The sequence below is a fragment of the Peromyscus leucopus genome, chromosome 1, assembly GCF_004664715.2.
Source record: "Peromyscus leucopus breed LL Stock chromosome 1, UCI_PerLeu_2.1, whole genome shotgun sequence".
NCBI lineage: Eukaryota > Metazoa > Chordata > Mammalia > Rodentia > Cricetidae > Peromyscus > Peromyscus leucopus.
The window spans coordinates 101,451,905-101,466,687 of record NC_051063.1 but is presented as its reverse complement, the minus strand read 5'-3'; the positions used below and the strand labels follow the sequence as shown (position 1 = coordinate 101,466,687).

Below are 14,783 nucleotides of genomic sequence, written 5' to 3'. Positions count from 1 at the left end.
TCAACTAAGCAGAGCTCACTCACATGGGCTCACATAAACTGCAATGGCAAGAATGTAGTCTGCATGGGTCTGTACCAGGTCCTCTGCATATATGTTATGGCTATTAACTTGGGGTTTGGGGAAATCCTAACAGTGGTAGCAGGTGTATTTCTGACTCTTTTACCTGCTCTTGAGACCCTTTTCCTCCTACTGGGTTGCCTTGTTCAACCTCAATATGAGAGCTTTTGCCTTATCTTATTAAGAAAATAACCACTAAAACAAACAAACAAACAAAAAACTTTGCATATAAAGGAAATGAAATGCTGTGCAGTGTAATACAATAGCTTCTATTGCATATAACATAATGACATGGACTGATCTCAAATGTATTACATTAAAAAAAATAGTCATTGTAGGTGATTTAGGTGAAAATTGTAGAAATTTTTCATGAAAATAATGGTACATATTTTAAAGACTAATCAAAAAACAACTGAAATTAGGTAATTGTAAAATATATCCATTATCATGGTTCTAAAAGTTATGTATATTTTGATTAGATAAGGTGACAAAATCATCATACACATACACACAATCATGTTCAAAGATAAAAACTGTGTGTATCTAATAAAGTAGACATTTACCCATCAAATATATCTTCAATATCCTATATATGTTTGTTGTAAGCAATAAATTTTATTTTGTGTTATTCTTTCTTTAATAAAACCATAGTTTTCAAAAGAAAAATTAGGATAAGAATGTATGAAGAACAAGAATGTGTTGAGAGCTCATGATCTGAAATAAGCATAGTCAAAGCCAAAGATGAGCCTTTGCCCCTTTATACTTGGCTTTTAAAGACATGCTCAGCAAGGAGACCTAGCACCAGGCTTCACTACCATGATTTCAAAAAGAATTTTAAATGTTTTTGATTGAAATATAATTTTTTCCTCCCTCTAGGCCCTCTGAAGTCCACCTTGAACCCTCCCATGCCCCTTCCATTCTCAAACTGATAGCTTTTCTTTGATTATATTTGTTACACACTCTGTGTATGTGTGTACAGAAGTGTATATAAATATAAATATAATCACCTGAGTCTGCTTTGATGTTTTGTGTATTTTGATTCTTTATCACAGCCAGAGGTCCAGGGAGATTATATTTTCCAAGATTATATATGCAAGATTATATCTTCTAGATAAGATGAAAAGTTCTATTGAGAAATCTTAACAATATGTCTGCCCAAACAAGACAGAACAATGGTCAACACCAAATAACATGCCAGTGTAGACCCCTAGATGATGAGCTGTACCTATACCAAGACCCCTCCCTTAGACGAAGAGAAATATGCAAATAATTACTGCTGGTGAGGAATAGAATTAGAGGACTAACTAAAGCCTCAAGTCTTCCAGAAACAAAGGGTATCTGTAATAAGTACAGACTGAACTCTATTCAGGTGAGGAATAAAAGCCAAAGAAAGTAAGAGCTAAAACAGAAATATTAGGAAAAATGAGGAGACAAAGGTAAAGAAGAAATGGAAACAGAATTACAATCTGAAAAGGCATAAATCTAGATAAAGACCCGAATAGAAATAGCAATAGGAAACAGAACAGAGATGAATAAGACAGTCAAAATGTAAATGGAAAGAGATAACAGAAGAGGAAGACACATAGTTGAAACAGAAAGAGAATATAACTTTATCTACAGTGGAAAGTTTAGTCAGAAAGAAACAAATGCAACTGTTAGTTATTTGGGAAATGAGCTAATGGTGGCTTACTAAAGTGTCCTGATGATGCAGTTGTCTTATTCATAAACCTCAGGTAAATATTGATTCTCAACACAAAAAAGTGGATAGAATTTTATTATATTATCTATTAACATACACTTCAAGTGACAAAAATCATTATAAAGCAACTAGTAAATGTATAATTTAGGCAGTCGTATTAATCTGTTCACAATGAGGGACACATTATAATGTCCCCAAATCTATTTTTCCAGCAATTTTTAGATAAACTTGCCATCGGGAACCAGATTTTGACGTCTATATCTAAGATGATGGCAAAACATCATCTTGTCCTTGGGAAATTTTCTTGACTTATGTGATGAGGTTGGTGTGTGGCATGAGTCTTTTCTCTTTCAGCTCTATCCTTAGCAGCAGTCGTTACTTGCAGTGCTTTGTTGATATTTCTCTCTTAATCTCTATGTTAAGAACTTATGCCTCAACCCTAAAATGAACCAAAGCAATGACCTACAGTAGCATAAAAGACACCTAGAAAGAATAACAGTAGAGGGATCAAGGCACGAATAGATCGCATGACAAGTGGTGTACTGAGAGATGGATGGATAAGTCAAAAGTATACATGCAAACATAATAGAACACCATCAATACAGATATTCAAGGATATGAAATGGGAAGAAATAGGTCAAAGGATGGAACTTGCATAAGAATAGAAATCTAATAGACAGAGTATGAATTTATGTAAATTTGGTGAGAGAGTATATCTTACATGCCTGAATCACATATATATACACCCATAGAATGCTATCTATGGAAGGTGATAGGTCAATTTTCTTGACTCTAATAATCATTTATATACTTGGTGTGCTATTTTGTATGCCTTAAATATATGTATCAGAAATGAATCAAAAGTATAAGGAAGGATGTTATTGTCATATCTTCAGTTCAGTATATGGACAACCCTGCAAATAAAATTTTCCTAACACTGAAATTAACACAAAAGCAGCTCAGAGCAGGAGCAAGGCAAAATTATGATCCACCTTATTCCCAGAACTATCTGAGAATTGAAGGACATGTTTATTTGTATTCAAGTTGAAAGAATTTGAATAGAATAGTGTCTTGACATGGAATAAGAGAAATTTACTCAAGTATCTAGAACACTAGCTGTGTGTGTGTGTGCATATATGTGCCCATGTATGCCCACACGTATTTATATTTGTTGTATTGCTATGTATGTTGATGTTAATACCTAAATTGTGCTAATGAGCTTAATGGTAAAACAGGAAATAAAACGAAACTTTCTGAGTGAGGAAAAGAATAAAGCCAGAGACTTCAGTAGACATTTTATTTGTTGATATTGAAAAGTAACTGTTCTTCTAGGCAGGTGAGCAGATTGCTTTACTTAAGCCCACAGGCCCGGTTAAAGGGCAGTTTCACTGCTCAGGGCTGTACTGGAGAAGCAGGGCTGATTGTAACAGAGAGGAAGAGGGAAAACTTGACTTTGGAGAAGCTAGAGAAATTTCCATCATGTGAGAGACTAGACTGTAACTTAAATTCTCTTTGGAGGTACAGGTTATATGACCTCAGTCTTTTGTTGTCACATGTTGACTGGAGAGGGAAAAATTAAAAATGAATATGAATTTTAGTGAAATATAATTAGGATAATAAAGCATCACTGCTGGACAGTGGGAGTCCTTTGGCAGAATGTTAAGGCATCAATGGGAACAGTTTTCCCTTTAGGTCAGGGCTGAGTCTGCAGTTAGATTCAGAGAGGCAGAATCTGTCAGGGATTCTGAGGGAGGGAGAAGCTATACACTTTCATACTTCTGGGGTTCCTGTGTGTTCACAGTAGGTGTAAATGTACCACTTAATATTTGTATTTACTGTCCTGTTAAAAATTATAAGCAAAGAGAAAACAGTGAGTCAAGAAATCTTAAGTGCTGGAGAGTGTAGTTCATGATAGGCTGCTTGCTTAGCATATGCAGCATCCCAGGTTTGACCTTTAGAGTCTATGACTGTCTTTCTGACTCTGTCTATCTCTCTGTATCTTTCTCACACTTATTTATTTATGAATGATTTTATGTACACATAAAATATAGGATATACAAACTAGAAAAACATTTCTATGTTCACACCTTTTATGAATTTTAAAAGATTTATTTTTGTATGTATGTGCTTTGGCTGCATTTATGTACATTTACTACATGTGTGTCTGGTGTTGCTGGAGGGCTTTTCTCCAGGTTCCCCAAGCCCCGCAGTCCCACAATCCACTTATAAAATAATCACTCAGACGCTTATATCACTTATAAACTTATAATTTATAATGTATGGCCGTGGCAGGCTTCTTGCTAACTGCTCTTTTATCTTAAATTAACCCATTTCAATAAATCTATACCTTGCCACGTGGCTGTTGGCTTACCAGAGTCTCTACATGCTGCTTCTCCTGGCGGTGGCTGCAGTCTCTCTCCTCCTTCTTCCTGTTTCCCCAATTCTCTTCTCTCTTTGTCCCGCCTATACTTCCTGCCTGGTCACTTGCCATCAGTGTTTTATTTATATAGAGTGATATCCACAGCACTTCCCCTTTCTTCTTTTTTTAAAAAGGAAGGTTTTAACTTTAACATGGTAAAATTACATATAACAAAACAATTACCGAGCAAGAATTATAGTTACAATATTAAAGGAGATGTCCTATATATCTTATATTTGTGAGTTTAAGGTTTTATAGCTAACTTATCTTTTATCATAACTGAGGAAATTACGACTATCTAGTCTTTAACCACATCAAAGACCTGAGAAGGAACATAATGGTCCCTGAGAAATGGTAGATGGATGCAAGCAACTTTCGGAATCTTGCAAGAGTAGACCAAGACAGCTGGCAGCCTGGACAGTCACCTAATGTTTCTCAGCATTGTTGGTGCATTCAAATTGGCTACAGGCCTAGAGTATCTGACAGACCATTTTTAGAAGCAGGAATTCTGAAAGACCATCTTACCCTGTCTTGGCAGAGTACAGTGGTCGCTTTCCTTGTGTCCCGCTTGTCCAGAAAGGACAGCATTGCATTCGTACTGTTAGCCGTCAAGGCAAGGGCAGTTCTTTGCCCAGTAGGCCATTTTGTGCCAAAAAGACAAACTTCCAAATGGAAATGTCTTAGAAGCCCAACATTCTCTCGGGATCAATTGGTGCAGCCAGGAGCAGTTGTGTCTCACGTCAACAGAATTCTAAGTTATTTAAATGCCATGTTCTCTAGGTCTATGAAGTGTTTGAAGATTACCTATCTATCTGAAATATATCTATGTATACCTAGAAGACTTAACTAACATGGCTACAAATATGATTATCATAGATGACTGATTATTAATCTATTTTTAATTATCCATTACAATTTTAAATGAGTTACATAAACATAATACCTCAAACAAGAATAGAAATATATATATATATATATATATATATATATATATATATATATATATATACAGTATAACAAAATTAACTTTAAGTTTGTATCAATAAACTAAAATCTATACCAATGTAAAACATTTTAAACAAGTTGTTCTGTAAAAGTAGGTTCATTAATCTACCCTCTTATCTTATCATCTCCATATCCTCCTATATATCATATCCCTTTTCTTTTTAGAAAGAGATCACATTTATAATCAACCTGTTTTAAATAAAAATATTGGTTTTTCTCTGTCCCACACCAGAGGGCTCTTCTGATTTGGGACACAAGAATCACTTAACCATTTTTTTTTTTTAAAGCAATATGTCTGGGTTTAGAGGGGGAGTGATCCAATTCCACCTCTAAAGCCAGCTTGGTATATTTGGGAATTTGGGCGTAGCATCTCTTACTACTTCCTGCTGGAGGGGGCGCTGTATCTTATGGGGACGGAAAGAAAATTTAGACCTATGGGGTAGTCCGTGAGGCTGTATTGTGTGAACCAGTTGCCTTGAAACCGATCTGGATGTTGGATCATCTGGGCCATGGTGTCATCGGAGTCCTTTCAGGGGGTCTTGGCTGGTGAAACCTGATGTATCTTAATCTGGAACAAGTCCACAGCCTCTGGCTTTCTGTGGAAACAAAAGCAGAACCTCTTTTCCAAAGTAACATATCCTTATATCCAAATTTTGAAGTCAAGGTACCTTTAAAATATACATTTTGGCATACCTCAACAGGTTTTGTAATCAAATGTTTTTCTTTAGTTATGAATATCAAAGAGAACATAATCCAGATTTTCTGTGTGGTAGCCATCTTTATGTGGCTTATGTTTTATATTACCTTGAGCTTGAGCCTATTGCTTTAAACTGTACCATTGTAAGCCTGAAATGGCGCTGTGGCTGCTGGCTCCGCCCACTTCAGCTTCCCAACATGGCAGTGGTACGTTTTCCGCCAGCTCTGGGAGTCATCAAGTCTCAGAAATAGTGGGTCTAAGCTTTTATCAAAGCAGCGTGTAGCCCAGAAACCTCTTTTTTTTTTTTTTTTTTTTTTTTAAATACTAGTAAAGACTAAATCTACCACACAGCTTAATGTGCCACTGGCAGATGCCTCATTTCGCCATACAGCCGGTCAAACGCACCCGCCAAGAACCCGCCAGTGTCCAAACTTGCGTTTTGCCGTATCTAGCTGCCCGTATGAGACAAGAAGCAGGAACCTGGTTTTGGCTCTGTTTAGAATTGGTTATTAAATATTCTCAGGTTTAAGGTGGAAACTCGAGCCGTTGGGCGCCATTTGTTGCTGGAGGGCTTTTCTCCAGGTTCCCCAAGCCCCGCAGTACCACAATCCACTTATAAAATAATCACTCAGACGCTTATATCACTTATAAACTGTATGGCCGTGGCAGGCTTCTTGCTAACTGCTCTTTTATCTTAAATTAACCCATTTCTATAAATCTATACCTTGCCACGTGGCTGGTGGCTTACCAGAGTCTCTACATGCTGCTTCTCCTGGCGGTGGCTGCAGTCTCTCTCCTCCTTCTTCCTGTTTCCCCAATTCTCTTCTCTCTTTGTCCCGCCTATACTTCCTGCCTGGTCACTTGCCATCAGTGTTTTATTTATATAGAGTGATATCCACAGCAGTCTGGTGTCTGTGAAGGCCATAAGAGGACACCGGCTTCTCAGGAAGCAGAGTTACAGACATTTGTGAGCCACCATGTAGGTGCTGGAACTGAACCTGGGTCTTTTTCAGGAGCAGCACGAGCTTTTAACTGCTGAGCTATCCCTCCAGCCTCCCCTTTATAATTATCTGATCTCATTGGATTTGCCTGATTATTTAAGTAAGAGAAGAAGGGGTGGTGTTGACTCTGGAGGAATTTCTGCATTTGTTTTCTAGAATTTTTCAGCGGAATCATCAAATTTGATTTTTCAGTAGCTTTTCAAGGCTGGAATCCAAACCATGAGTTCCTCCTTAATTTTCACTTGTGACACCTACAGATTTGAGTAGTCCCTCTTTGCTGTGTTTCCCTAACATAGTCTGAGTTTTCTAGACCTTCCAGAAAGAGATCTTCTTATTCACCTTCAAACCAACAGTTAATTTTAATCAAGTCAATCACTGAAATAGAGAGCCAACTTGACAGCTTCTAACATTTCTAAGTTTCCTTTTGACAGATCTAATGTATTTAAAAAAAAAAACTCCCTTCAAAGTTTTACTTTCTTATTCTGCAACAATCAAAAAGCATTATAATTTAAAATAAAATTTCCTTTCTTGGTGTTCCCTGAACAAAACCACATCTTTGATATTTAATAGTTTTCATTTTCAAAACACACTACACTCTCCTTTTATGCTATCTTTTTACTTTAAAAATGTTTTTACAATAAAATTGAAATTCTTCCTCCTTTTCCTTTCCTCTCTCCAGATCCTCACAGATATCATCCCTTGAATTCCTTCCATACCCTGCCCCCAGCTCATTCCTGTTGGCTTTTGTGGCAGGGTCTCCTGTATCCACTCATGCTGTCCTTGAACTTGCTATATGGAAAATGATCACCCTTAACTACTCCTGATCTTCCCACTCTCCCTCCTGAGTGGGAGTACTGGGACTCCAGGTGTACACCACCACTCCAGGTTAATGTGGTACAGGGGATCAAAATCAAGGCTTCTTATAGGTTACACAAGAACAATACTAAGTGAGATACATGCACAGACCCCCTTGTATACCTTTGATACAGAATTATTATGTTACTATTTTTGCTAGCTCCCTTTCTATATATTGATTGCAGTTCTTAATAATCAAAAACCACTCTTTTACAGAGAAACACAGGAAGAAGACAATTAAAAATTGTCCTGAATCAGCATCTTATAATGTCTTAGAAAACTCATTATTGATCATTATACAATTGATAGAGGCATCTGAATCTTCATCTCACAATTTTCAAGTGAGATACAGACATATTTTGCTTATTTAGTTCTGTCTACCATGTATAAAAGTAAGTTTGCTAAAAGTACTTAAAATTAAAGTAGCACAGGGTGGTATGTGTTCCTATCTAGATTTAGTAAATATCTGTTTAGTAAATGTTTAGTAAATATCTGTTTACTTGACAGCATAATCTGAATGCTGTAAGACACCTAAAGCATTTGGAAACTATTTTCATCATGTAAATTATAACACTAACCCTAAGCTATGATCTTGGAAAATTTCCTATTAACTGTTTTTATAGTGTATACATGTTAGACATGCATTACAAAACAAAAGTAGTTAAATGCCTAGCTCTTTGTTTTGATATAAAGCTTGATGAGCATGTTTAGTATTAAGCAATAAACAGTATTAAGCAATCATTTTTACTGTTTTATATTCATAAATTAGTCCTTATTTTGGTGTACTAGTCTTTATAGTCTTAAGCATTCACTTGATACATTATGCCTTATAACTATTAAACCAAAGAAACACAAATAGAAAAAAAAAAACTATATTCCTATTATAATTATTGCAGACAGATAAGGGGACACACCAGTTATTCTGATCAATCGTATTAAACTAGTAGGACACCAAGAAAGACACGGGGATCACCCAATGACAGAGAAATAGATGAGATCTACATGAACAGCCTGGACATGAGTGGGGGTAATGAAGGGCAAGGGTCCAGGGAAAGAGAGCTTGGGGGAGCGGGAGATCCCAGCTGGATCAAGAACAGAGAGGGAGAACAAGGAATAGGAGATCATGGTAAATGAAGACCACATGAGAATAGGAAGAAGCAAAGTGCCAGAGAGGCCCACAGAAATCCAAAAATTTACCCCCACAATAGACTTCTGGCAATGGTCAAGAGACAGCCCGAACTGACCTACTCTGGTGATGGGATGGCCAAACACCCTAATTGTCTTGCTAGAAACCCCGTCCAATGACTGAGGGAACTGGATGCAGAGATCCATGGCTAGGCCCATTAGCGAGAAAGAGGAGGGTTTATATGAGCAGGAATTGTTGGAACCAAGGTTGGATAAAGCACAGGGACAAATAGCCAAACGAATGGAAACACATGAACTATGAACCAAAGCCTGGGGGCCCCCAACTGGATCAGGCCCTCTGAATAGGTGAGACAGTTGATCTGTTTGGGAGGCATCTAGGCAGTGGTACCAGGTCCTGGGCTCGTTGCATGAGTTGGCTGTTTGAAACCTGGGACTTATGCAGGGACGCTTGGCTCAATCTGGGAGGAGGGGACTGGACCTGCCTGGACTGAGTCTATCAGGTCGATCCCAGTCCTCGGGGGAGACCTTGATCTGGAGGAGGTGGGAATAGGGGGTAAGCTGGGGGGAAAGGGGAGGGGGCGGGAGGGGGGAGAACAAGGGGATCTGTGGCTGATATGTAGAACTGAATTGTATTGTAAAATAAAATTAAATTAAATTAAAAAAAGAAAAAGCTAGTATCACTTACTAAATATTTATTTAAAACATTTAAATTAGTTTCTATATCTTAGTGAATTACAGAATGTACAATTTGTGTAGAGATTTCATTTATTTTGAAGTCAATAGGAATAGAATTCATTTATGGTATTTAAATTAATTTTTATGCTGGCCAGAGGTAAAAAATATCACTTATGCATAACATAAATACATACATACATAAATATATATAGACACAAAGAGAAATTTTATATCATTAAAATTTTAGTCCTGAGCTAAAAAAAAATGGTAATTCAAAACTTGCTAGTTTATATAAAACTTACACCTCATATTTACTCTACTTATACTTTTTTCTGACAAAAATGAGAGACTGAACATTAGTGACTTATAAAAGAATAAATATAGGTTATATATGTACGTATATAAATGTTTTTGAGACAGATTTTCATGTAGCCAAGGCTGGCTTTTAAGACACTATGTAGTGAGGATGCCCTTAGACTCTCATCCTCCTGCTTCTTCCTCCTGAGTGGTGAGATTATAGGTGTGAACCATCATTTGTAGCTTTATTTTTTAATCAAGCTTTTGGAGAACACTTTTAAGAAACATTTTAGTCTTTAATGCATAATCAAATGGAGACTTTGCACTACCGTTTAGGTGATATTTGAGGAGACATGCAAAGCTGTCTGGTTGCTTCCAAAGCCAGTGTTTGTTAGATTTTAGTTTCAATTAATCTATTTCTTTCTTAATCAGGTGGACACTTTCATTTTGGTTGTAAGGAGGCATGAGTCTCCTGAGGGTTCTGATATTTTAGAATTCTGATATCCTGGTAAGTGGCAGGGGGTTTATGGGCCAAGGTGGGGAGGAAAATGTGTCAGAGGTGGACAAAGGGGAGGATGGTGTCAGAATCAAGAGCAGCAGTGGAAGGACAAAAGGGAATTGGAGGGGAAATTGAAGCTAAAGGAGGAAGGAAGAGCAGACACAGTGGGAAGGAGTGTGTGTTTGGGATCTTAGCACAACTTATGTACTGTACTCAAATCTCAAGAACAAAGAGCTGTCATTCCTGTGATTCAACTGATTTTCCCTCAGTACAATGGTTCAGAAATCTGACTTATCAGTGGATCTCTAGACAAGAGTGACAACAGGGGCTCAAAAATGTGACATGGAGTCATTGGTAGGTGATTATCAGCCCAGTTATCATTTAGTTGCTAAGTTACGGCATCATGAAACTTATAAAAGAACTGCAAAATGACTTTATCTACGGGAGCTCTCATGGTGGTATAGGGCACCCATGGGTCTTTGTAGTAGGGGAGAGCGATTAGGCTCAACTCATAATAACTGAATAAAAGCAGAATTGATGAACTGAGAATGTATGAACAAGTTGGTTGATGGATGAGAAATGTCTAATAGTAAACATCAAGCTACAGGACGGTTTGGATTTGCCGATGTTGCTTGCTGAATGTATGTCAAGATGATCAATTATCAAACAAGCAATTGTAGAATATTTGGAATCCACTTATTATTTTGGGATAATCTAATATAAACAGTGAAGCATTTGGGTTAAACAAACTTAACAAAACTCTTACCAAAATTGTACAATGTAAAGATGAGCATGGGAATGGAAAGTTGAGGCTTAGTTGAGAAGATAGTTGTAAGTAAAACTGAGCAATATGCTCCAGGATCTTTTTTTGGTTTATTTGTTTATTTATTTTAAGCTCCAATACTATTTTATCCTCCCCTCTTCCCAGTTCCTCCCCACCACCCATCCACTTCTCTCCACTGTTTCTCTTCAGATACAGGCAAGCCTCCTATGGATATCAGCCAGGCATGGTTTATCAAGTTTCAGTGAGACTAGTCTCACTGCTCAAGAATCTTTATCATTGTGTATAACTGTTATGGAGATGTGAAAGACAGACAGCTGTCTATATACAGCATGAACTAGATGATTTGTTTGAAGGCTCAATGTGGACATATTTACGAAAGTAAAATAAATAATAAAAGTATTTATCTAACAAAAACTTTATCCTCATTATTTGTTTTAATGGTTTCTTGTGTAAAATTGTCATTGTACATATCAATTTGGGTATATGAGCTGCAGGAGTGTATTTATAGTTGCCAAGACCCTGTGTTGAATGGGAATAGTTTAAATGAAGAGACTACCTTTGGTCACATTTTCTCAATAACCCAGTTTTCATATGAATGTATATTTTCAGTTTTCAAATAAACATATTGAATATTCCTTTAAGGACTATAAAAGGTTGTAATACCATAATCTTAAGACTGAACTTGCCTAAATTCTAATAACTTTGATGCAGGAAGGTATTCTACAGGCTACCAAAAGAGAAACATAAACACCAACCCAGATACAAAACTTTTGACCTACAGTCTGTCCTGTCTGCAAGATATGCTAGGACAATGTCAACACAGAGCTTGTGGGAGCAGCCAACAGATGTCTGATTTGATTTAAGGCCCACTCCATGAGAAGGGACCTGTACCCAGATTGGCAAGGGTGACCAAGAACCAGAGACTGGATAGCCCAGAGCCTAGGGTAAAACAAATACTACAGGTCTAAAAATATATCAATAAAATGACTCCTAATGATATTCTGATATACTCAAAGACCATTGCCTTATTCAATTATCATCAGAGAACCTTCCTCCTGCAGCAGATGAGAACAGATGCAGAGAACCACAGACAGACATCCCAAGTGCGCGCGCACACACACACATACACACACACACACACACACACACACACACACACAGAGAAAGAGACAGAGAACAAGAATGAGAGAGAGAGAGAGAGAGAGAGAGAGAGAGAGAGAGAGAGAGAGAGAGAGAGAGAGAGAGAGAGAGAGGGATTCCTTGGAAACATAGTTCAAAATGGGATGGATGCCTCTATCAAGCACCTCCCCTCAGAACTCTGGGAACCCTACAGAAGAGGAGGTAGAACTAAGTCAAGAAATTTGCAAGGCTGATTCTTTGATCATGGTGAATATGTACAAAAATGATACTGAAGAGTTAACATACAGTATGGGTATTTATTGATTCATTCAGTTTCATTTTAATCAGACAATTTTTTATCACAAATTGGATTTTCTTTAGATTAAACATCTTTGTCAGCTTTGTTTTTGACACAGTTTCTCTAGTATCACATTTCTTATCTGTTGACTCTTCACACAGTATATAATGGGATTCATCACTGGAGGCACAAGCAGAAAAATGTCAGCCATGAGGATCTTAGATATAGGAGAACTATGGTTGGCAAAGCGGTAGATAACAGCTAGGGAGATAACAGGAACATAGAAGATGAGCACAGCACAGATGTGGGAGACACAGGTACTAAGGACCTTGAGCCTTTCCCTTTGGGATGCAATGCCCAACACTGCTCTCAGGATCAGTGCATAGGACAAGAAAATAAATGTTATGTCCAGGATGCCTGTGAGAGCCACAAATAAACCATAGATGACATTGAACTTGTTGTCTGAGCAGGCCAGCTTCATGACATCCTGGTGGAGACAGTAGGAATGTGACAACAGATTCTACTTGCAGTATCTTAGATGTTTCAGAGTTGTAGGGAAAGGTAGGATCAAGAACACATTCTTGAGAGCAAAAGCAAGCCCAATTTGAAGGACCCTGGCACTGGTAAGGATGGAAGTGTATCTCAGAGGGTTACAGATGGCAATAAAGCGATCAAAGGACATAATGAGAAGTACAGATGACTCCATAGCTGAGAATTCATGAATGAAAAACTCCTGGACAAAACATGCATTAGGAGAAATTTCTGGAGAATTGAACAAGAAAACCTTGAGCATGGTAGGGAGAGAAGAAATGGATAGTCCTAGGTCAGAGAGAGCCAACATGGAGAGGAAATAATACATGGGCTCATGCAGAGAAGGCTCTGATTTTATAAAAAAGAGGATAGTGCAGTTGCCCAGGATGGCAACAGTGTACAGGAGACATATGGGGATGGAGATCCAAATGTGGGCAGATTCCATCCCTGGAAACCCAACCAAATAGAAAGTAGAAATTTCAGTAATGGAGATGTTGAGAATGGACATACCAGCATGTGTGGGCCTCAAGATGAATGGCTCCAAAGAGGCGTGTTGTGATGCTGAGCATAGAATGGCTTAAATGCCTGACTTTGTCCTATTGAAACCTTTAAGATGCTGTCAAACCAAGAGATATAGGAATTATTCTTAGAAATACAACCAACATGGAAGAAAATAGATTAGAAATAACCATACTAGTGCATATTAATACCCAATCATCCATTAAAAATCATCACAGGTCACATAAAAGAGAACTCTGAATTTTTTTCTTCTTGGAATCCATTATTTCCTGTTTTTCATTTCTGTTTTACATCAGGACTTCATAAGCGAGATCTTTGAGTGATTCTATGCTTCCTGTTGTCTACTTTACTTCATGCAGTTTTAAAAACAATCTCCCCATACACGAGTTTCAGTTGAGTCATTGTGGACCTGTGTTCCTTTGCTGTTGTTATGTTTTACTAGTACCCCAAATTAGCATATTCTCTTTACCATTGATTCTATGCACTTCATTATGCAGTACTTAGGTGGAGATGTACAACCAATTTGACATTTTGATGTCTGACATTTCTTGCGAACAGTCTTTCGTTCAAATTTTTGATGCTGTCAATCATTATCATATTAAATACTTTGTTTTGAAATGTCTATTTAGTTGAATTTTCTTAGACATTTTAATTTAACACCCAGTTACAGTGCTTTGTATATATATTTCTTTTTAAGGAGTAATTATTTGTGTATATCAATTGTATAAAACAACTAGTTTCATTTACAGTGCATATCTGCAGGGTAACAGCTCATTCATTCACATGCAATTTTTGGTGCATTTTAAAATTCATTTGAAAATTTTTGGCATTGTAATATAGTTAACTACCTAGACCTTTCCCTTTCATCCCTCTACACCCTCATATGTTCCCCTCCCTGCTGGTTTTCAAAGTAGTAACTTCTTTTTTTATAAATTGTTCTTACATATATACGGGTGTTTATACATTTTGGTAATTTTTCATATTTAATAATTGTTTAGAAATTTGTATTTAGTTTCTAATTTATCTAAACTATTAAGCATTTTGACCATTACTCTTTTTTTCTTCTAAAAGTGAATTATTTTAAATTACCATGCATTTCTGTTTACATTTACAAGTCATTTTAATATTTTCTGTTCAATTTATTGAGATGCTTTCATACTATTAACAACTTATTGTAATTTT

At 37.0% G+C, this 14,783-nt stretch overlaps 1 pseudogene; it reads right to left on the bottom strand.

Annotated features, from left to right (window-relative positions):
* Nucleotides 1-12,648: 12,648 nt before the first annotated feature.
* On the bottom strand, nt 12,649-13,590 carry LOC114706582 (annotated as a pseudogene).
* Nucleotides 13,591-14,783: the final 1,193 nt, after the last annotated feature.